At 36.5% G+C, this 23706-nt stretch overlaps 1 long non-coding RNA gene across 1 annotated transcript; it reads left to right on the forward strand.

Annotated features, from left to right (window-relative positions):
• The first annotated feature begins 5029 nt into the window (after positions 1–5029).
• LOC118600351 lies at positions 5030–19161 on the forward strand. The gene is made up of 2 exons (XR_004949932.1): positions 5030–8589; positions 15875–19161. It is a non-coding gene; the product is annotated as an uncharacterized LOC118600351 (long non-coding RNA).
• The last annotated feature ends 4545 nt before the right edge of the window (positions 19162–23706 follow it).

The raw sequence follows: 23706 nt of genomic DNA on the forward strand, positions 1-23706 counted from the left end.
TAACTTAAAGAGAAAGGAAGGAGTTTATTATAAGGATACAGGGATGTCATGGAATATGAGGGCAGGCATACAGCTGGGCCTTAGGAAAGAACTCGAAAGCTGTCAGAGACTAGGAATCTTCCTTCTGCTGATATGCTTCATTCTTCTCTCTCTGAAATTTTCCTTTCTTTGCTTCATAGTACCTAGTGAAAAGAAAGAGGTTTCCCTACAACTGCCTAGTTTTATCTCCTTCATTAAAGGAACTAGGCTAATTTAAAGTTCACAGAGAAGAAAATCTGATTGGCCCAGCTCTTGTCAGTTCCCATCCCCAAATCAATCAATTATGCTCAGGAGGGTGGGGGTGGGAGTCACACACCAGAAACATAGTATAGACAGAGAAGAAAGATCCAGTAAACAAAACCCCAACATATGTCAGTTAATCTCCTTAAAGTATAAAAGATCCCTAGGATTATCCAAAAGGTCATTTATTATAAGACCTTCATTTTGCAGATAAAGAAACAGAAGCTTGAAAAGGTTAAAGACTGACTCAAGATGTCATACATACACACAGAGACCAGATTATGACTCAGCTAGAACTAGTGTCTAAGTCCCAGAATTTTCCATTCCATTTTTTTCAACAACATCATGTATGTACCAAGTCTAAGCTATCATGGATTCTTACATCTTGTCCAGTAATAATGTCAATAATTTAACCCCCAAATCCCAATAACTTAGTAGATGCTTAATTTATTCAGCATCTACTATATACCAAGTGCCTTTTTTAAAAACTGTAGGATCTCATGTGAGCCTCACAATCACTTTCTGAACTAGGTGTTATCATCCCATCATCCCATTAGGCCCGGGGTGGGTTCTGTCTTAGGGCTTAGTACAAGAAACAGATACTCCTCCAGGTATTTAGTTTTTGGCAATTATAAGGCAAATCAGGATTTAGAACAAGGAATTGAGGGGCTTACAAAATCACCGGAAAGGCTGGAGGAAAGGAAGCCACTGGAATTTTGGTCTCAAGGGCATTCCACCACAGCTGAGATCTGGAGGTTGCTGACCTGACATTCTGTCACTGTTTTTGCCACGCTGTCACTGTTGTCACTACCACCAACCCACCCTACAGTGGAACAGGGAGTCTGGCACCTGTCAGCGCTCCCGTTTGCCAGAGACCACTTATTGAACTGAAACTCTTTGGAAAGATGGCAAAGTGGAATTGCCTTCTTTCCACTTTCCAGATCTTTCATGAACACACCTAACTGGCAGAAGCAATTCACGGCCAGAAGCCTAGCTGCAAGGAGACCTGGGAAATATATTCTCAACTTCTCAACACAGGAAATAAAGTCGAGTTTGAGAGAGCCAATTAAAGTATCCATTCCACCCAAATCTACATGTTTTTGGCAATCTTTTTTTTTTTTAAATGAAGTATACTTTTCATATAAAAATGCACAAATTTTAAGTGTACAGTTTGATGTTTTGACAAATTCATGCACTCATTTAACCTACACCCGAATCAAGATATAAAACATTTCTGTAATGCCAGGAAATTCCCTCATGCCTCTTTATAGTCAGTCCTTCCCACCTCCTACTCAGAGGTGATCTGTTCCATGTCATAAATTTGTTTTGCCTGATAATCACAAATCAGTCTTGCCTATTCTAGGACTTAAAATGAATAGAACCATACACTATGTATTCTTCTGTTTCAGGCTTCTTTTGCCCAAAATAATATCTGAGAGATTCAACCATGCTAAGTGAATCAATAGTTTCATCCTTTTTCAGTGCTGAGAAGTATTCCACTGCATGAATATATCATATCTTTTTACAAGTTAATGGATGTTGATATTGTTTTCAGGTGGGGCTATTATAAAAGTAGCTGCTTAAGTCTATTTTTTAAACAAACATTCGGATACAAATGGACCACATTTTGAGCAGCATTGCTCTAATGCAGAAAACCGAAGTTTAGAAAGGTTAAGTAAATTGTCCAAAGCCACAAAGCCAAGAATGCTTTGATGCCAGAAGGGGATGCAAGAACCCACACTCCTCCTTCATACAGAGTAGACCTAAACACAACAGCTTGAGGAGTCAGCAGAAGACCCTCAGGACTAACATAGAGCTCTTTTATGATAGTCAGGGGAGGGCCTTGAAAATAAGGTATGTGTTTCAGTTACCAATTGCTTCATAGCTAAACAACCCAGACTTTGACTTAAACAACAATTAATTCTTATGATTCTGTGGCAGGGCAGAGTGGTTTGTCTGTGGGTCTTGCCTAGGCCCTCTCATGTGGCTGTATATAGCTGTTAGGGCCACTGGATGCTGGACTCAGCTGAGATGGCTGGGATAACGAGGCTTATTCCTCTATGATCTTTCATCCTCAAAGAGACTGAGCTAGACTTCTTCACATGAAAGTGACAGTATTCCAACAGAAAAAGCTGCAATTCACATGCACTTATCTAGCCTCTGCAAGTATTTTTTTTTTACGGATGTCCACTGGCCAAAAATAGGTCACTGGGCCAACCAAGCTCATATTCAACATGGGAAAGGGCTATCCCCAGGAAATGGTCTGTTTCATTGCATGTGTGATTCATTTGGGGAAATTAATGTAACAATTTATGTTTAAGAGGCAATGGGGTGCTAGACTGAGCAGAACTAGAGAGAGCCAGGAGTTAATAGAGGATTAGAGAAAATTTCAAAAAAGCCAGAAAAGGTCAAAAGAAATACCCTCTAAGAAAGGGCCCGTGCTCCTCCTAGTCATCTTTGTGGCCCCCACAGCACTCAAGGCAGAGTTTTACAAACAGGAGTATTTTCTAAACTGAATTGAAGTATCAATGATAACATTGGGATGTTAGGACCTGTAGAAAGGGTGGCTAAATGATTATCCACTAAAAGAAGCCAGACTTCTTAAGGTCGAAAGGACGAGTGCAACAGGAGAAACAATTAAAACTGAAATGAAGACAGACATCATAGAGAACATGAACACATGCTTGTTCCTTACATGTACTGTATGTCAACTCTTTCAACAGTGTTTATTATTTGCTAGACACTATGCAAAAAACTGGAGTTGTGTATCTTAAACTGTGGGTCACCAGAACATGTGAAATAATACCCAGGATGATGGTTAGAAATGGCTGAGAGAAGTATCTAAGTGGATGGGCCTGAGACAATTTCCCTGATTCCATGTTCTTCCTATAACCTGTAGGGGAATCCAAAAATCTATGCCTGCTCCACTGGGAGATAGCAGATTATCTATGCCCTAACCACTTTAGTGCAAGACAGAATATCCATCTGCCAGCACCTTTACATTCTGCCTGGGGACTTTCTGTGGCCACTGCTGCTGTAGAGGGAGCTGTCCTCAACCAAATCCTGACAGGTAGTTGTGTAGAACATTAAAAGTAAACCAGTTATTCATTATCAGCCTAGAGGCAAAGAGTGCCCATCATTCCACTAATCAAAATACAAGTTCTGACAAAAAGAGAAAAGTTCTGACAAAAACAGAAAAGTCTACAGTCTTGTTAATACCCTTCTATGCAAAAATGTTCAGTGAAGAGTAAAAACCATTTCTGCAGCTGCCTTCTACTTGGTTTTCTGACTCCAATCTTGTTTCCCTTCAACCCACTTTCTGCACTTCTGAGTGACCTTTGAAATACAAATGTGATCTTTTAAGCTTTCTGAGAACAGAGATGATGTCTCTTAATCTTCACTGTATCTTCAGCACCTAGTGAGGCCTTCACATTGTAGGCACCCAGTAACTATTTATTGACTGGATATTATTGGAAACCCCCAGTTCATGAACAGGTTATATCCTAAAATATTTGTAAGGCGGTCCTTTGACATTTGCAATACATCTGGCTATCATGATGATAGGTGATTTTTAGCTCGTCACACTAACTTGTAATAAACTAAGCTCACCCACGATGTAGCCAACCTTAGTCCCAGCTTTCCTGGTTTCCTTGAGCAGGAGCACATAAGGCGAAGGAGGGAGAAGGAAGAAATAGAAGAATAGGCCTTAGGAGCCATTTGAGATGGGCCGATTTGTCATTAATACCCTCCTTTTTCACACTGCCTCTTTCGCATTCCTCTGTCACTATATGAGTGTCTTCTTTACACCTGTTCCCCACCGTGCTTCTCCCCAACTACAACAATCCCCCCACTTATTTTCCTCACACCACCAATCACAATCCTCTTTCCTGAGTGCACATAATTTCAAGTATTAAGAGGAGAGTGGACTGATTGGGCAAAATCATATCCCAGATGGATGTTTAATAGCTCTTTAACCTTCCTAGAGATAGTTCCAACTTTATAAAATCAGCTTACATTAAATGAATCTTTCATTAGTGGAATTCATTGTAATAAGATCAATGAAAATAATACATATATGCAGTGAAAGATATTTTGGAGCAGATATTCTCAACACTTCAGCCTTTTGTTTCAGTTTCTCCCCTGAGGGCTGTTCATCTGAATTATTCTGAATTTTTGTAATTTAAGGTTCTTTAAAGATCCCTCCCAGCCTCTTTTTTTGTACAACTATTCCCATAGGCCTGGTTTACAAGGGGGCATTTGAGTGATCACAGCTATTGGTGGGAAGGCCTACAGAGTAGACCCTTTTACATTGCCTTTGCTAATTTGCCCCATCCTTGGTGGCTTTTCCCCAGCAATGTGCACTTTTTACCTTGCTCTGCCTGTGGGGACACTGGAACCAAGCCTGACATCAAACGGTGGTCAATACTCAAAGAACAAGAACCAGGACAATTAGAGAGAATTTCTAACTGGATAGTTTGGGGATTTCCATTCTAGCATTGTATTCTCTTTAATTCTGTGTTATTCAACTCCATTTATATTTGGCCACCACAAAGAACTCTCTCACTAGGGGATTTCTGCTTCTGTGGCTATAGGAAAGAAATAGAATTAGAAAGGATTGAAGTGATACTTGCTCAAAGTCACACAGCTATTTCAAAGAGAGCATATCTCCTAGCTCCTGCTCCTCCTCCTCCTCCTCCTCCTCCTCCTCCTCCTCCTCCTCCTCCTCCTCCTTCTTCTTCTCCTCCTCCTTTTAGGAAAAGTTGATGCTTCATATTACTTAAAATGTAAGGTTTATCTCAATAAGCTTGAAGATTAACTCTTCTCTCTTGAGTCAACCTCCCACCCCAAACTCCTGGGAGGGAAGAGGGGCTGGAGATCACCAATGGCGAATGATTTAATCAACTATGCCTACATAACGAAACCTCATTAAAACCCCTAAACTATGGGGTTCAGAGAGCTTCTAGGCTGGTAAACACACCTACATTCTGGGAGGGGGGTATACCTCCAACTCCCTGGGGGCAGAAGCTCCTGTACTTGGGATGCTTTTAGACCTCAACCTATGTACTACTCTATCTGGCTAGCCAGTTGTATTCTTTATAATATCCTTTATAATAAATCAATAATAGTAAGTGAAGTGCTTTCCTGAGTTCTATGAGCTGTTGTACCAAATAGTGAACCTGAGGTGGGGTTCTTGGGAACTGCCCATTTATATATAGTAGGTCAGTCAGATGCATGAGAGGTCTGGAAGTTTGAACTGGTGTCTGGAGTCGGGGCAGATGGAGCCATAAGGCTGTGGGTTCTGTTGCTAACTCTGGGCATTTAGTGTCCAAATTAAATTGAATCATTGGACACTCGGTGTCCAGTTGGGGAATTTGTGTTGGTGCGGAAAAGCTCCACATAACTGTACCTCTCTCCATGTATTTGCTCTTTTCATATTTCTCAGATTGTTTGGTGGTTCTAAGTGTGGAAGCGTTGCATATTTTTCATTAACTGTATCTCCCTTTATTTGATATTTACTAATGCAGTTTTTCATTTCCTGGAATTCCCATTCACTTTACTCCATTCTCTTTACTTTTTTTTTTCTCAGTTCTTATACCTACTAATCTATGTATAATTTTATACTTTATTGTTTGTGTTTAATTACAATATATTATTATTGTTATGTTTAATGCTTATAGTCTGTCTCTCTTCACTTGAAGTTAAGCTCCGTGAGAGTAGGGATATTTGTTGTTCTTAGGTGTACCCCAAGCTTTTAAAACAGTGTCTGGCACAGATTAGGCACTCAACAAATGTAATTCAGGACAGTAAAGGAAGCTAAAAGGGTGTTGAGGTGGGGGCTGCATGAGCCAGTCTTCAGTATGTGCCATGGTAAAGCCTGGCATCTTTCCTATTCTCTCCACTCAGTTTCCAACTCCAGAGAATTTAGATGACCCTATTTTCTTCTCTCTTATTCATTGCTTACTGTGTTTCAGTCAGACTTTCACTTCACCATGCCAATGCATCGTGTTCTCAACAAAGTCATCAGTGCTTTACCTTTTACTAAACCTGTAGGATATCAAGTTTAACCTCATAGTAGCATTTGACACTGCTGACCATGCCCTCCTGGAAATGTTTTCTTCCTTTGGCATTTGGGATACCCTCTTGATTACCTTCCTACCTTTACGGCAAATCTTTTCCAAGTCTCTTTTGCTGGTTTTTCCTCTACTTCCTGACCTTTAAATGTTGGAGTTCCTTTGGCCTTAGTTAATGGCCTCTGTTATGGGCTGAATTATGACCCCTCTCAAATTCATATATGGAAGTCCTAACCTCTAGTACATTAGCATGTGACATATTTGGAGATAGGGTCTTTAAAGACAATTCAAAGGTTAAAATGAGGTTATTAGGGTGAGTCCTAATCTAATATGGTTGGTAACCTTATGAGAAGAGGACTTTGAACACAGACAGATACAGAGGGAAGACATAGGGAGAAGATGACCATTACAAGCCAAGAAGAGAGGCCTCAGAAGAAACCAACCCTACTGACACTTGGATTTGGACTTCTAGCCTCCAGAATTTTGAGAAAAAAATTTTCTGTTGTTTAAATCACCTAGTCTGTGGTACTTCGTTGTGGCAGCCATAACAAACTAATATGCCCTCCTTTCTTCTCCCTTTATGCTTGAATGATTTAATTTACTTCATTGGCTTCACCTACCATCCAATACTGACTCCTCTCAATCTTTCATCTCTAGGCTAAATCTCACTCCTGAGCTCCAAATCCATGCATCCATCTAACTGCCTACTTGGCATCTTCACTTGAGGTAGACTCCCAACATCCCAGCTGAGGCTAGAAGTACTGGACAGAGCATTTACCTGTTGTCCACTGCAGGAGAGGAAGAGTTTAGGCATTGAGTTCAGCCATGTTGAAAAAGAAATCAGTACTCTTCAAGAGAATATAATAGAATCCAGAGCCTCTACATTGTATTATTTACAGTATCCACCTAAAGTCCAAAATTTCTATACAAAAGAAATAGGATAATGTGATTCTATACCCAAAAGAGAACCAATGGAGACCAACTTTTAAATTACTCAGATTTTGGATTTAGCAGTTAAAGATTTAAAAACAGCTATTCTAACAACTCATGGAGATAAAGGAAAATGTGTTAATCATAGAAGAACAAATAGAAAATCTCGGCAGAAAAAGAGAGTATGTTTTTATACACTTGAGGGTTTATGTATCAGCTTCTTAAATTGCAATATCAGACACCATTGTCAAACTAGTAAACAATGAGACTCAGTGAATAGATATCTAATAGTGGTGTAGACGTCCGATATACTTTGTTCAGGGCTTTTGATTCATTTCTCTTCAACTGTCTTGGCTCTTCCATTCTCATATTTTGCCTGTCCTCAGGCTGGTTTCCCTCATGTTCAAGATGGTGCCAGTAGTAACTGTAGCTTCTTTTCACATCCAGCAGATAAGAGACACAAGCTTCTGCTTGGTCTCTCTAAAGGCCAAGAAAGAACTTTCCTAGAAGTCTTTAGCAGTCATCTCCTTGTTGTCTTGTTGTCATTCCTGAATCAATCATTGGTTTGGTCATACTAATCAGCCCACCTCTTGGGTCATATTTCTTCAATTACTAGTGCTACATGAGGAAGAGATATATACCTGAACATGAGGAAGAGATATATACCTAAACAAAACTGAGTTCAGTTTTGTTCTGTTAGAAAAGATGAAAAGGAGAATAGACTCTGGCAAGATAACCAACAATATCTACCTTTGTTGTATATTATACTCTGAAAAATTGCCTTGCTTTTTTTTTTTTTTATAAGGTACTTGGTATTTTGTGACTGAGATTATGTTTAATCCTACATTGACAGTTGAAAGCTCAGGGACAAATTTGGCCCATTCATAGGAAATGCACAGAATATTGTGATATGTTTAGATCAGCTTCATTTCTGCTGCCTATTTATACTCCTAGTCTTCTTTTTATTTTTCTTCATCTTCCTTGTCCATTTCTAAATCAGTCTACATTTTGTGTATTTTGTTAAGCCATGTTAATTTTAAAAAATAAATAGGTTTAAGCAAATAGAATACAAATATTTTGCTTGCGTTATGTTTCCTTCCCTCTTTTGTTGCTTTGTCTATAAATATCTAGAAGTATGGATTTTTTACAGCTCCTTCCTGCCAGCATAGACAAGTCTTGGTCCTACCAGTGTGTCATTAATTTTCTCATTTTATTTTTACTTCTTTTCAGATATTGTTCTTTCATTAATATTTTCAGAAGATAAATAAATGTTTTATTTTCTTTGATGACTGAACCCAGGATTAAGTAGGTAAGAAAATCTAATAATTTCATAGCCTTTTTGGGGAAAAATCACTCTATGTAGAAATTAGTTTTTGAAAGATAAAATTGAATTGATCTCAATATGAAAGAATTACTTGTTCTTATTCTTGCTGGGAATAGTGCATTACATGATTTTGTTGTTTAAAATATTATGCCTTCTAACCATTTTTGCAAAAAGTAGAGTTAGATCCTTTCCTTATTCCATATATCCAAATAAATTCCAAGTAGATGAAAGATTTAAATAAAACATAAGACCATAACAATGACCCTTGAGGACATTATGTTAAGTAAAGTATGCCAGTCACAGAAAGGTACATACTACATGATTCCATTTATATGAGCTATATGAAATAGTCAAATTTATAGAATCAAAGAGTGGAATGATGTTTGCCAGTGACTAGGGAGAGTGGGGAAATGGGAATTTCTAATTAGTGAGCATAAAAAGCAAAATGAGTAAATTCTAGAGATCTGCTGCACAACATTGTACCTGTAGTTAACAATACATACTGTTTTATACACTTACATTTTTAAGAGGATTGATCTTATGTTAAATGTTCTCTCCAAAATAAAATAAAATTTTAGAAAGATTTAAATGTAAAACATAAGACCATAAAAGGAAGTATGAGTGAATATATACTCTTAGGGAGGGGAAGAACTTTCTAGGCATGATACCAAGAAAATGCTGAATAGTAAGTAACATCTTTTAAAGACTTACCATGTGCTGGGTCTTGTGCTGAGGATGTGTGTTATCTCATGTAATTCTTACATCAGTCCTGTGAAGTAGACATGATTGTTATCACCCTTTTATGAATAAGAAAAATGAAACAGAAGGAAGTTAATTGCTTAACTTAAGTTCACATCATTAGGAAGTGACTAAATTAAGATTTGAAGCCTGGTAGTCTGACTCAACAACCTGAGAACTTAATGGGACATGATACAAAATAGTATTTACTGTATATACCGGCCATTTCTTTAACATGGGGATGTTGAGAAAGCCAGATGAGTTCTGTATGTAAGAATGTGTGGTAAAGTGTAAAGGACTACCCAAGTGGGTGGGGGTTCACGTCCCTGCTCACCAAAGTGGAACAAGGAAGAACAGCCAACATCCAGCCCAGGACCATCCAGCAACCACCTCTCCCCTTTCTTCCTCTGTCTTCTTTCAGTTCCTTTTGTAAACTGTGCTGCTCAGTTGCCTGCATGGAGCCCCTCCAACTAACCCAGCAGTACAAGATGGCTCCCCATTCCTATCGAAAAACCTGGCAAAGAGCCTGCTTCTTACTTCCTAGGGACAAAATGGCATAAATTCTACACTGAGGATGAAAGAGAATTGAATCCAGACACAAACAGTAGCTCTCAATCACTTGGCCTTTTTTTCCCCTCTCTTACCCTTTTTTCAGTAGGTAGATAAACATGGTTAACCCTCACAGCCTGAATAGAAGTGAGTGTATAGACAGATGTTTAGATAATTGCTAATGTAAGTGAACTTTTAGTTAAAAGTTTACAGGAAAGAAGTATTTTTAAATATAGTATTTCTACTGCCAAAGAATTTGTGGAACATCATAGTTGGTGGCGTAACACTGGAAGCCATTCATTCCTCTGTCATCTTCCATCCAGAGTTATTCTCCAAGTGTTTGTTTGACTTACTGCTCCTAAAAATGTGAGGGGAAAAGAAACCCTGCCCATTTCTGAAACCAACGGTAAATGCAAACTCTGTGGTTGACAAGACTTGGCAGGGTGAAGAAAAAGATTCCTGACAAGAATGGAGATTGGGAATTTCCAAATCTGCTACATTCCAGCGGATGAAGGAATAGTCAGAAGTGATGAGTGGTTTCCCAATGGGAAGAAAACTGTTGAGATTACTGACCACAAATAGAAAATTTTCAAAATTTCCAGTTATGTTACTTTAGATTGCTTTCTATCTCTGGGAAATCCACTCTTACCAGCACTAAAAGCAGTTTCTAAGGGGAAAAAAAAGAGAGCGAAAAAAAGAAGATGCCACTTTGGAAGATGTCATGGCTTCATCCTTCAAATACTCACATGGGGGAATGTGCAGTGGTTTCCTTCTTAGGAAATTCTGTTCAAAACATCTGTTCTTCTGCACATGCAGACTGGAACTCTCCTGAGAGCTGGATGATGATAAACCCATCACCTGACAGTAGTTCACTTAGGAGGTGTCCCAGGAAAAGTTGCTGAACTCAGAAGCCAGCAAATCACATGGATTTTTCCGACTGAGCTCTAAACCTTGAGGCAAAGCACCTAAGTATTAGAATTGCAAGCTATTTATTCCTTATACATTTCTCTGCAGGTGATTTTAGAACATGATGGATTATTTTGTTAATGACTATGTTACATCTCTTGGAAAAGGTAGTCTATTAATATATAGGACATTATTATTATATGGTGTTGAGATTAAGACTCATTACTTAATGAAATTTAGTAAGTTAAGAAAAAGTATGCAATTCACACCATAGGCATAATGTAATAGTCATTTGAAAAGTCTTTAATTTGAATAATTGCTTGAAAAAGTCACTAATTTAAGGCTAGATTCATTTATTATTGTAACCTGGAAAATAGAGAGAAGATATGCCAGTTTTTATAACCTAAGAATTACATGCCATCTCTGAATGATCTCATATTTTAAAATAACTTATTGCAAGTGAAATGTCATTGTAAATTATTAAAGATCACTAGCCCATTCTAAAGGTAGGTGCTTTCCCTGAATATGTCTAATTTCCAGGCTTTTGAAGAGGAAGCTATTGGGTTTATTTATTTTATTAAAAAATAATATTTATTCTGTTCTCTAACTAAAAAGTAATGCATATTCATTGAAGAGCATTAGAAACATTAAAAAACAGGGATAGAGCAAGGATAAGGATCACCTTTAGTTCTTTAGAGATAATTCCTATTAATATTTCTCCATTAACATTTGTTACCTAGTTGATTTTTCCTATCTTTTTTTAAATTAGAAAAGATATATGTTCATCATAAAAAATTGAGACAATATAAACAAAATTTGGAAGTCATCTTGTTATGGGCTGAATTTTATCCCCCCTCAAGTCATGTTGAGTCTCAGTACTTCAGAATGTGACTCTTTGGAGATAGGGCCTTTAAAATGTCATTAAGTTAAAATGAGGCTGTTTGGGTGGAGTGTAATCCTATCTGATTGACATCCTTATAAGGAGAGGAAATATGGACACTTAGACGCCAGGGATACATACACAGAGAAAAAGCCACGTGAGGACAAGCCAAGGAGAGAAGCCTCCAAAGAAACCTGTGGACGCCTTTATCTTGGACTTCTAGCATATAAAACTGTAAGAAAATAAATTTCTGTTGGTTAAGCCACTTAGTCTGGGTATTTTGTTATGGCAACTCTAGCAGACTAATACTTACCCTTTACCCTTTATCCCACTGTTCTCCCCAAGGGTAACCATAACCGACACTATTCTTCCATACTCATTTCCTAAGCTTTTGCACACAGAATCATATACAGGAAGTTTCTTTGTTTACATGGATGGAATCATACTATAAATATTGCTCTGTGACTTGTTTTTTTCATTTAACAAGAATATCATAGATAGCTTTCCATACCAGTACATATAGAGAACTATCTACCACATACTTCTTGAAGACTGCATGGCTCCATTGTATGATTGTATCATGAGTTATTTTCACTTTTACATTACTGATGAGCATTTAGATTATTTTCATTTTTTTCTATATTACCGTCGATGCTGTAATAAACATCTTTTTACATTTGTGGGCTTATGAGCTAATATGTAAGAATAATCCCAGAATTAGAATTACTGGGTCAAAGAGCACATGTCTTTAAAATTTGAAAGTTACTTGTCAAATTGCCTTTCATTAAAGCTTAACCAATTTCCAGCCCTGTTGACATATATGAGACTCTCTGTTTCCTCATTTAGGCTTTTCTTTTCCTGTTTATAGGTATGAGTATATGGCTATACATAGATAAATAGGCTTTTTAAAAAACAACATTAGGATTGTACTATAAGAATTGTTTTGAAATCTCCCTTTAATTTTTTAATCATAAGCATGTTTAGTTTTCACTTTCAGTCTTTCTGTAGAGTCATTCTTTTGGAGCATCTCTTGCATACATCAACAAGCATTATTACTAGCTCCGAATATTGGAACTTGTGGATTGGAACCAACCTAAACATACATCTGAAGAATTTGTCTCCTGGATGTAGGCAGAAATGAGACTTCTCTTTTCCTGGAAATCAGTCAACAAACTCTTTGAAATTGTTTGCTAAGGTGTCCCTCTGAAAGTTAAATTCCAGTTTTCTTTTGGAACCTAGTTAAATTATTAAAATGGCATTCAAACCCAATAGGCTCATTAAATGTTTATTAAATTACGTTGGAGTATGTATTAGTCTGCTCAGTCTGCCATAACAAATTACCACAAACTAGGTTATTTAAAGAACATAAATTTATTTTTTCACAGTTCTAGAGGCTGGAAGTCTGAGATCAGGGCACTGGCATGGTCGATGTCTGGTGAGAGCTTTCCCCCAGGTTGTAGAGGGCCAGTTTCTTGCTTTGTCCTCACAGTGCCTCTTTTTTGTGCATATGTGTGTGAGGGGTGGGGCAGCAAGGAAGGACCTCTGGGTATTTTTTTTGTAAGAACACTAATTCTATCGGATCATGGTCCTACCCTTATGACTTCATTTAACCTTAATTCTGTAGAGGACCCTTCTCCAAATATAGCCACACAGGGGTTAAAGCTTCAACATAGAAATTTGAGGGGGACACAAGCATTCAGCTCATACAGAATATGTCTGTAGGTAAGCCAGCGTTAGTACTACAGATTTTTTTGAGGGAATTTGACCCTATGGGAGTTCTTCTCAAGACTATGAAGTGAGACCAACTAATGTGGTTGGTTTAATGTCTCCTTTTTTACTATCTCATTTAGAATACTGTTCTACAACGTTGTAAGAAAAATGATCAGAAAATAAAGTGAATTGAAAGCTTCTGGTGGAAAATTTAATTCAATTCAACAGATATTTGTTGATCTCTTACCATATGTAAAATATTATCCAATACATTGGGAACAGTAGAAAGAGATCAACATAATGGCTGCCTTCAAATGCTCATGCTCTTTTCATGTTCAGCAGTTACGAACCTAGCATCGAGTCATCTGGACAAGAGTTTAAAATATTCATATTTGACATAACCATATTGAAAAACTTTTTGGCAGTATCTACTAAAGCTAACTATATGACTATTCTTTGACCCAGCAATTTCATTTCTATATATGTACCCAATAATAAGTGCATATATATGTGTGTGTACCAGAAGACATATGTAAGAATGTTCATTGCAACACTTTTTGTCAGAGCCCCGAATTGGAAAGAACCTAATTATCTAGCAACAGAGCAACCATGAAAATGAATAAACCACAAATATAGTGACAACATAAATTTCATAAATATGATGTTGAACAAAGAAAGCCTAACACAGGAAAGTATATCTAATTCCATTTATATGAAATTTTAAAAAAGGCAAAACCAATCTACGCTATTCAAAGTCAAGATATTGGCTAACTTTGTGGGAAAGAGGCAAAGTCTGGAAAAAGAACATGGAAGAAATTCTGGTATTCTAGTATTTTCTGTTTCTTGCTATGATCAGTTTCTGGGACATAGAACATAGTTGTTCATTGTGTGAAAATGCTTGAAGTCATACACTTATGATGTTTACCTTTTTTCTGTATTTATGCTGTCCATCGTTAAAAATGTTACAGATTTGTAAGCCCTATCTCAGACCTACCAAATTAGAATATCTACCTAATTTAACTATCTATACAAGGGGCTCAGGAATCTATCTTTGAAAAGTAACCCAGGAATCCTAGTGCATTTGGATTTGGGTTTTAGGGAACTGTTGCTTTTGTGAAGCCAGCATTTATTTTAGTTCTCCTTCCCAAGACTTTAGATCTCCTTTATACTGGTGGTAGGGAGGATCTTTGTGGAACCATTTAACACACTAGGAGATCGTTATGGAGATAATTAGAGAAAGCCATTGGTAGCCTACCACATTGACTGCCATCATCTAGATGGTACATGCTCAAAAAGAAATTGACTTTTTCTCAGAACAATGTAAAGAGATGAATGGGCAAGAGACGGATTTGGTAGAATCTACTTAGACTAGATTGTTATGTTTTTACACTAAATTGTCATTTTGGAGCAAACAAGAAAAGTGCAGCTGCAAAGTAAATGGGATCAGAGGAATGTACCACATATTTCATACAGATTTTTCCTAAATGCTAGGAAAATTAGTTGTGTTACTTTGGTTTCTTATCATTCATGAAATTGTGTTGAGTAGAGAAAGGCATAGATGTCACTTTTGTGAATATGTTAAAGAAGAGAAAATATGATAATAGTCATGAATCAGAAGAAAAACATCATTATTTGACAATCATAGTACATTTAGCTTCTTATATCAAGGAAAGAACTTTGGGTATCAAGGAGACACTGAACATTATTAGATTCTAGATTCTATTAGACTCTTTCCCTCTTTCTTCTGCTGGATTTTGCCAATGCAATGGTCACTAACAAATTATAGAGACAGTCTGCAAATTTGAGTGTAAAGTATCATAACTATTGGATAGAGTCCTCCAATTTAAGGTAGAAAGAACCATAGTCAAGTGTTATTCAAACTTTTTTGACTATGATCCTCTATAAGAAATATATTTTATGTTGTGACCTAACACAAACACACCCCACACTGAAACAAAGATTGATCAAACATACTTATCTTACTACATGTGGGTTACTCCGCTTTTTATTCTCTATTATTATTTGAATACTGTACATAGTATAGCACTAATACTTTAAATATATTTATACTCTACTATTCTATTTAATTCCTTAAAATATAATGATTGTGGTTCATTAAATTGATTTCATAACCCACTGATGGTTTGTGAGAAGCAGTTTGAAAAACACTGCCTTAAACTGCATCTACTCCAATTCCAGGTATTGAGGCACAAAGAAGCTAAGTCACTTACCCAGTGACACACAGAAAAGAATCAAAGTGGAGAGACCCATTAAACCCACCGCTTTTCCTCACAGTGCAACTCAGTTATTTCTGAAACATTAATTTATATAATTGCATGGACTTACCACATTCAGGTAGCTCTCATTTACGTTGGACTGAATTCGTATTTCTATAATTTGGTAAATAGTATGTAACCTGCCCTCAGAGGGAGCCATTCATTGGGCCACAGTTTTAGTGAAACTGGTGAAAACGAATTTTTTTTTCAGATCCTAGTCAAGATGGAATATATACGGTGGACCTATTGAAGGCTCAGGATTTGGAGTCACACAGACATGGGTATAAGTCCCAGCTCCAGCCCTCTCTGTGGGCAAGAACCTTCTCTATGACTCAACTTCCTCAATTTAAAAGGAGGGTTAATAGTAATAATGATAACACCAACTATGCAGAGTTGTACTGATCGGGTGAAGTCATTACCTGAAGTATATGTGTGTTACACAATGCCTCAAGCATGGTAAGTATTCAGTATATGTTGACATTATGATGATGATGGTCATTAAGGAAGTCTAGTCCCAGGGAAAATGAGGCAGTCCTGGAGACAGAATCCTGAAAATCCAGGAGAAACCAATAGGAACTACCTACAATTAAATCCAAAAAGAGGGAACTCTGCTTGGTTTCCGTTGATTTCCAAGTCCATGGGGCATACAAAAGATACTAACAAATCCATATATGGAAATTATGTTGATTTACAGTAGAAATGATAATAGCAATCAATTAACAAAAGATAGATTTAAATATGAACTTGCATATGAGCTCAGTGATAAAAATTCATTATCTATGTTCAACTTGGAATGGACTGGGTTTGAAGAGAGAGTTGACTTTCTTAAACTGGCAATTTGTAGCAGGTGGCTCGCTTCTGTTGCTGTCACCTTTCAGGGAAAAGTGATACCAATGATACCAAGACATCAGCTAGCTGGAAGTCTCAGACCTCTTGCTAACGGCTCAATCCCTTCCCTTCTTCCTCTCACTTTATTACCCTTCTTCATAAGCACAAAGCTCCAGAAGTGGCTACCTGTGGTGGGTCTGTGACTAGTTGCCTTATAGATGGAGAACCTAATAACAAACCTTCTATAACTGTAAGAATTTCAAACCGAGGATAGAATAGGTATTGCATGAACTAGCTGTATCTTTATCATTTAAAGAAAAATCCAAGCCTTAGAAAAGTGATTCAGTGATCCGAGGTGAGCAGTGCTACTAGAGTGCCTATCTTCCGACGGTAGATTCTGCAGCAGGAGGGTCCCCTGCCCCCTGACCCTTCTCATGAAGGATGAACTCTTCCCTTTTGGGTAATGACAACCCTCCACTGGGTCTTTGCAAATGTTAGCTCAGAGAATCCTCACCACATCCCCCAGTTTACAGACAAAGTAATGGGGTTAAGTGACCCTTTAGGAGCAGAAATGAGGTTAGAAGCCAAACATGACAGAATCCAAACCCCATGATGAAGCCTAGCAGGGGTAAGTGAGCACAGAGGTGTCAGAGTCGGATGCCTGGTATTCCTATCCCAGCCCCACGTTTTACTAACTCAGGATCTTGGGATATTTTCTTAATCTCGGTTTTTCTATGTGTAGGATGAAGATCATAAAGGTAGCTACCTTAACGCATTGTTTGATCATGTGAGACAAAGCATGTAAATCCCTTAGTACAATTTTGACACATTGAAACTGTGCAAAAACATTACCTATCATGTTCTTCCATCTTTCTGGGGCTTTGAAAACTGAACTGTCCAACTGCTATCCTCAGTCTCTAAGATCTCTTAAGTAGATCATTTCAGGTATATTGCTGCTTGCTTTCTGGTTCTGGGCATATAATATGCAGAAATAAAATATTTCAATCTTTTGGAAAAAAGAAAACTGCATGTAAAACATTAATTCTTGTAGACAATATGAATTTCTCTTGTGCTGGCCTCTTTAAAATAATCTTCTGATCACATACAACCACCACTGCCCCCATTGAACTGGGTAACTGACAGGTGAAAATATCAATTTGCACCAAGAAGACTTTTTACATTTTTAGTATGCTTACCATTGCTTCAGTCCATCATTTATGATCAATCACCTGGTAGTGATATTCCCAATGTCGGTGTAACAGAGCATCTTGGCAGTGACAGAGCTGGGGCTCAGATAAAAGTCTCAACATCAGAAGACTCATAAAAAGAATGCTAATTTCTGACAAAGAAAATTTCAGGTTGAATACTTCTTAAGGTAAGACAGTATATTCTGTATTTTTATTATTATTATTATTATTTTAGTGTACTCAGAAATCCTGGAACAGTGCTAGTATACACTAGGCACCCAAAGAAAAATTTAGAGTAAAATTGGTTGCTGATTTCATTCTCTTGTGGCCTAAAAGCTTGGAGTGCTTAATAGTGGACTGTGGTTTCTCCTCGCAAACTATCAAATTCTTCTCTGCTATGACTCATACTAACAGGAAGACTGATGAAATACCTTGTCAGCAGTAACTGAAATGTGTTCTTTTCTTTATTACTTAAAAGTGCAATGGATTCACTAATACTGAAATCAGATATGGCCAAGCCTGAATGATGACAGCAAAAGTGAAACATTTCGTAGAGGACTATTGTGACACTAGCTTCTTCCCTTTTTATTCATCAAAGAACGATTGTTAAGTGTAGTAACAATTATACAGTGGGCTGGTTTTCTGAAAAATGTGTCTAACTGCTTTGTAGACACTTTCAGATGAGTTACAATTACTTGACACTAGCAATAAATGATCTACAACAGGATTTCACATTTTTAGTGTAGAACAAATATAAAACATCTAGAAAATTCACTAATTAGGTAAAATTGCCCTCTTTCTCTCAACCACAGTATCCCTATGAGTTTGGGGAGGTTTGCTTTGTTTACTATTGTGTGAAAGACAAGAACTTTTATTACCCTCTGAGAATTTGAGATTGGAGCATGCAAGGGGAAAAATGACATCACCACATTTTTATTTCTCTTGAGAAGCCAGTGAGTAATCTGGGTGTGTCAGTTTTGCTGGAGTTTTGATCTAAGAGCATTTTCTTTTTTGAGATTCTTATTCCAAGTATGATAAGTTATTGCTTAGCTAACTTTTCTGTAATAAACTATAAAATCATAGAAATGAAATAAAAAACTGTCATATCAAGGTCTTCGAATTTGATCCGGCAGCTAAACTGGGGATTAAGATACAAGATTTTGTATTGCTTAGCCCACACGTCTGCCTCCCCGCCTTCTTTCCTCTCCCCACTCCTATGATTTTAGGCTAAAGGTGAAGACAGTGAGAGAAAAAAACCTACCTAGGGATTGTACAAACCATTTCTTATTTAATCCATACAGCTCTCCATAAGAGCTGCTATTATTGTCCTCATTTTCCTGATATGAACACTGAGACATAGAGATTATAAGTGTGGAGCCTGATTTCAACCCAATTCTATTTAATACCCAAACGTTCACTCTTTTCAAACATAGAATGCACTCAGTAAGTATTTGTTCACTTCTGATTCCTCATTCCCACACCACAGAGAACATGGCTGAGTTAGACACAAACCCCAGGGCCTCCTCAAACACTCTGGCACCAGGCTTAACAAAAGAGAAGGAAAGAACTTCTGGTTTTAGGAGAGAAGAAAGGAAGCGAGGAAGGAAAACAGAAAAGAAGAAAAGCAAAAGAGATGAGGCCAATGAAAGAAAAAGGGATATTTGGGAGAATATGTGAAGATTGGGAAAGGAAGAATTAAATTCAAGTCCTGTAAAAAATCAGGAATGCCCGCTACACTTGGGTTATTTTGTTTCCTAGTCTTTTCACTGGATTGTCTCCCAATGCTGAATGTTTTGTTTGAGAATTTTTACCATTTTGAAATTTAAAGAATTCAGACAAGATGAGTTAGCCATGGAAAGGAGTGAAAAAAAAAAAAGGCTCAAATTACTTACGTTCACCTGACCCCTTATTCTTCCCCTCTCTCTTTAATTTGTTCTCCATCTCTTACCCATACCCTCTAACTGTATTCAAGTCAGTATTTATTGTGTACCTACTCTACCCAAAATATTGTGGGGATGCAATATAAAGAGAGGTAATAAGACACGCACACAAATAATTTGATACAAAAAGTAATAATACAATTGAATAGAGGTAGAATGTACCGTGAGTATTGTTAGGGATCCCTTTCTATCAAAGAGGATAAGAATCTAATAAGCTAATTCACGATGAGGTTCTGGTGACAAGTTAAAGAGTGGCAGGTGGGAAAAGAAATATTGATAGTGGCACTGAGGTAAGTAGAGGTTTTCATGCCTCCATTTCAAATCTTAGTTCTCATAAAACGTATTTCTGTATTACCTGGTGGCCAACCCTGAGTCCTAGGAATTGACTTTATTTTATATTCTTATTGGTTATTACTAGGGTAGGAAAATTAATAATTTTTGTGTTGTCTATCTTGTCTTATTCCAGCACCTAGGACTTCCACTGCTATATTGAATAGGACTGGTGAGAGGATGTTATTGCCTTGTCCTAATCTTTGGGGAAAAACATCTAGTTTCTCACCATTAAGTATGATGTTAGATGTAGATTTTTGTAAATGTTTATCAAGTTGAGGAAGTTTTCCTATTTCTAGTTTGCTCAGAGTTGTTGTTGTTGTTTTAATTATAAATCTATTGGATTTTGTCTAATGCTTTTTCTGCATCTATTGATATGGTTATGTGATTCCTCCCCCTCCCCCTTTGGCTTGTTGGTGTACTGGCTTACACTGAATTGTGTGGATTTTTAAAAATATGTTTTTATTCAGGTAAAATTTACAAATGGTGAAACACATATGTTAAGTTTGCAATGAAATGAATTTTATAAATGGATAGTCATGAAATTAACACTCCAATCAAAATATAGAATATTTTCTTTATCTCAAATTCATTCCCTTATGTTCTGATTAATCCCTCATGGCAACCAATATTCTTATTTCTATCACTTGAACTTCATAGGGATAATAGTGTTTGGTGTCTGAATTTTATTGTTCAACATAATGTTTTTTAGATTCAGTCACTAGTCTCTACTAGTCTTTAGGTGACTTTTGGGTAGATATATATATTTAGCTTTCATTTTTCTTGAGTAAATAGCTAGGAGTGGAATTGGGTAGGTATATATTTAACTTTTTAAGAAATTATTTTATTTTTTCATTTTGATTCCTGTATTGGCTTTTTAGCTCTATCTCTTTATATCACTCTTTAAATGTTTGCTCTAGACATTACAATATATATCATTAATTTATCACGGTCTGCTTAGAAGTATCAATTCACATAAAAAGAATCTTACAAAGTTTATTTATCCATCCATTAAGCTATAGTTATTTATTTTACATCTACTTATATAATAATTTTTACAATGTAATTTCATTATTTTTGCTTTAAATTGTCAGTTGTCTTTCACAAAAACTGAGAGGGAAAAAATTACCTTTTTTTTGCACTGGCATATTTACCATTTCAGGCACTCTTTATTCCTTCCTGTTGATTCACACTACATCTGATATTATTTTCTTCCAATCCGAAGAACTTCTGTTAGCATCTCATATAGTTCCAGTCTTCTGGCAATGGGTTCTTTAAGGTTTTCTTTATCTGAGAATGTTTTTAGTTCCTTCTCGATTTTAAAGCCTATTTCACTGGATATCGAATTTTTAAGTGAGAGGTTTTTCTTTGTTGTTGTTGTTTTCCCCAACACTTAGAAAAGAAAATGTCATGACATTATTTTCTGGCCTCCCCTCTTTTTACTGTTCTTAACTGTTCTTCTTACTTCTGTAAGTTTATATTTTTCACCAAATTTGGAAAATTACTGACCATTACTACTTTAAATATTTCTCTGTCCCACTCTCTTACTAATCCCCATGGGAATTCAATTTCACTAATATTGTTCTTCTGAATATTGTCCCACATATAGCTGAGCTTCTATTATTTTTTTCAGCTTTTTTTGGTGTGTCTTTTTTCACACTGAATAATTTCTATTGATTCATCTGTACATATGTTAACTCTTTCTTCTGGAGTCTATTAATTACATCTAAAATTTTCATTTTAGATGTATACTTTTCTGTTCTGAAATTTCTGCTTGATTTTTTTTATAGTTTATAGTTTTCTGTGGAAAATCTCCATCTTTCACTCATTATATTCACTTTTCCCTTTGCATCCTTAAATATATTTATGACAGCTGCTTTAATATCATCATCTATAATTCAACATCTGGGTCATTTAATTTCATTTTCTATTTTTTTTTTATTATTGTAGATCACATTTCCTGCTTAGTTTCTTGCTTAGAAACTCTTTTAAAATTCTGTGCTGGACTTGTGGATTATATGTTGTAAGAGAAACTGCATTATTTTATCATCCTTTAAAGGATGATAAAAAATAAAGGATGTTAAATTTTGTTGTATTGGGCAGTTCAATTACTCACAGAACTTTTAGTCCTGTTAGAATTGGTTTTACTCTCAGTTACAGTAGGTCTATTTCCATTTTGAAATAAGCCTTAGGGCATGACTCTTACTTTACAATGTCCTCCTTATGTCTAAGGTAGCTAAACAATTTCATTACCAAGTGAAGTCTCTTAACACTGGATGGGCCAGAAACCAAATATCTCCAAGTACTTCAATTCACACAGTCTCACAACAGGTTATTCTAAACTTTGTAGAGTCACTCCTTGCATGTGTGTATCCAAGTTGTTTGCCAAGGACTCATGATAAATTGCCATTTAAACTTCTGTCTTCTCTCATGCCCCAGCCATCTTTCTTCTCCAGTATTCTGTCCTACATATTTCAACTTCTCAGAGGTCTGAGAATCTGACCTCTGCTGTCGGGTCGTTGACACCACTGCCATGCTTCGGTTCCCCCACTTCCTCATCCCAAAACAGAAAGCCAGTGAACTTGATCATTGAGTTCATTGTGTATATTTTCTTTGTCTCAAACATCACAGTGTTGTGCTGTGTGTTGTTTGATGTCTGAAAACAGTTACTTCCTCTTTTTTCTCGTTTTATTGTTGTTTTTCTCAAAAAGGCAAATCTGGTACCATTTACTCTATCATGCCTTTTTAAAAGTTGTTGTTTTCCATAATTTCTGTTGTTTATGCATGATTGTCAGGAAGTCATCTGTTTAGATTTAAAATTTTTTCCAATTTGAGGGTTTATGTGGGTGAGTGTATGTTATATGTGATAAGTTCTCGTAAACACTCCATAGGTGTTTGAAAAATATTTGTATTCTCTGTGTATCAAATAAAAGGTCCAGATTTGTCTACTCAAACTTCAAAATTCTAAATCTAAATGAAGAAATTGTATATTTTATATTCTTATTTGTTATTTTCTTGTGACAGCTTTATTGAGATACAATGCACGAACCATATAATTCACCCATTTAAAATGTATAATTCAATGGGATTTTAGTATATTCACAGAGTTGTGCAACCATCACCACAGTTTTAAAACATTTTTATCATTTCCAAAATAAATCTCTTACCTCTTAGCCATTGTCTTTCAATCTTCTCATTATCCTAGCTCTAGGAAACCAGCAATCTACTTTCCATCTTGACAGATTTGCCCTATTTTGGACTTTTCATATAAATTGAACTATACGTGATTTTTTATGACTGGCTTCTTCAATTAGCGTAATGGTTTCAAGATTAATTCATGTTGTAGTTTGTATCAGTGCTTCATTCCTTTTTATGGCTGAATAATTCCATTGTGTCAATACTACATTTTGTTTAATCATTCATCAGTTGATGCATATTTGGGTTGTTTCCAACTTTGGACTATTATGAATAATGCTGTTATGAGCTTCATGCACAAGTCTTTGTGTGGACATGTTTCCATTTCTTTTGGGTATATTCTGACAGTGGACTTGATGGGTCATATGATAATTCTATGTTTAACATTTTAAGAAATTGCCAGACTTTTCCCACAGTGGCTGCACCATTTTACATTCCCAACATGGTGTATATGATTTTCAGTGTTTTCACATCTTTGCCAACTCTTGTCATCTGTGTTTTTGATTATAGCCATCCTAGTGTGTGTGAAATAGTCTTATTTATTTTCGACTGCTTGAGTTGTT

Source organism: Rousettus aegyptiacus, unplaced genomic scaffold, assembly GCF_014176215.1.
Source record: "Rousettus aegyptiacus isolate mRouAeg1 unplaced genomic scaffold, mRouAeg1.p scaffold_m13_p_3, whole genome shotgun sequence".
Taxonomy (NCBI): Eukaryota; Metazoa; Chordata; class Mammalia; order Chiroptera; family Pteropodidae; genus Rousettus; species Rousettus aegyptiacus.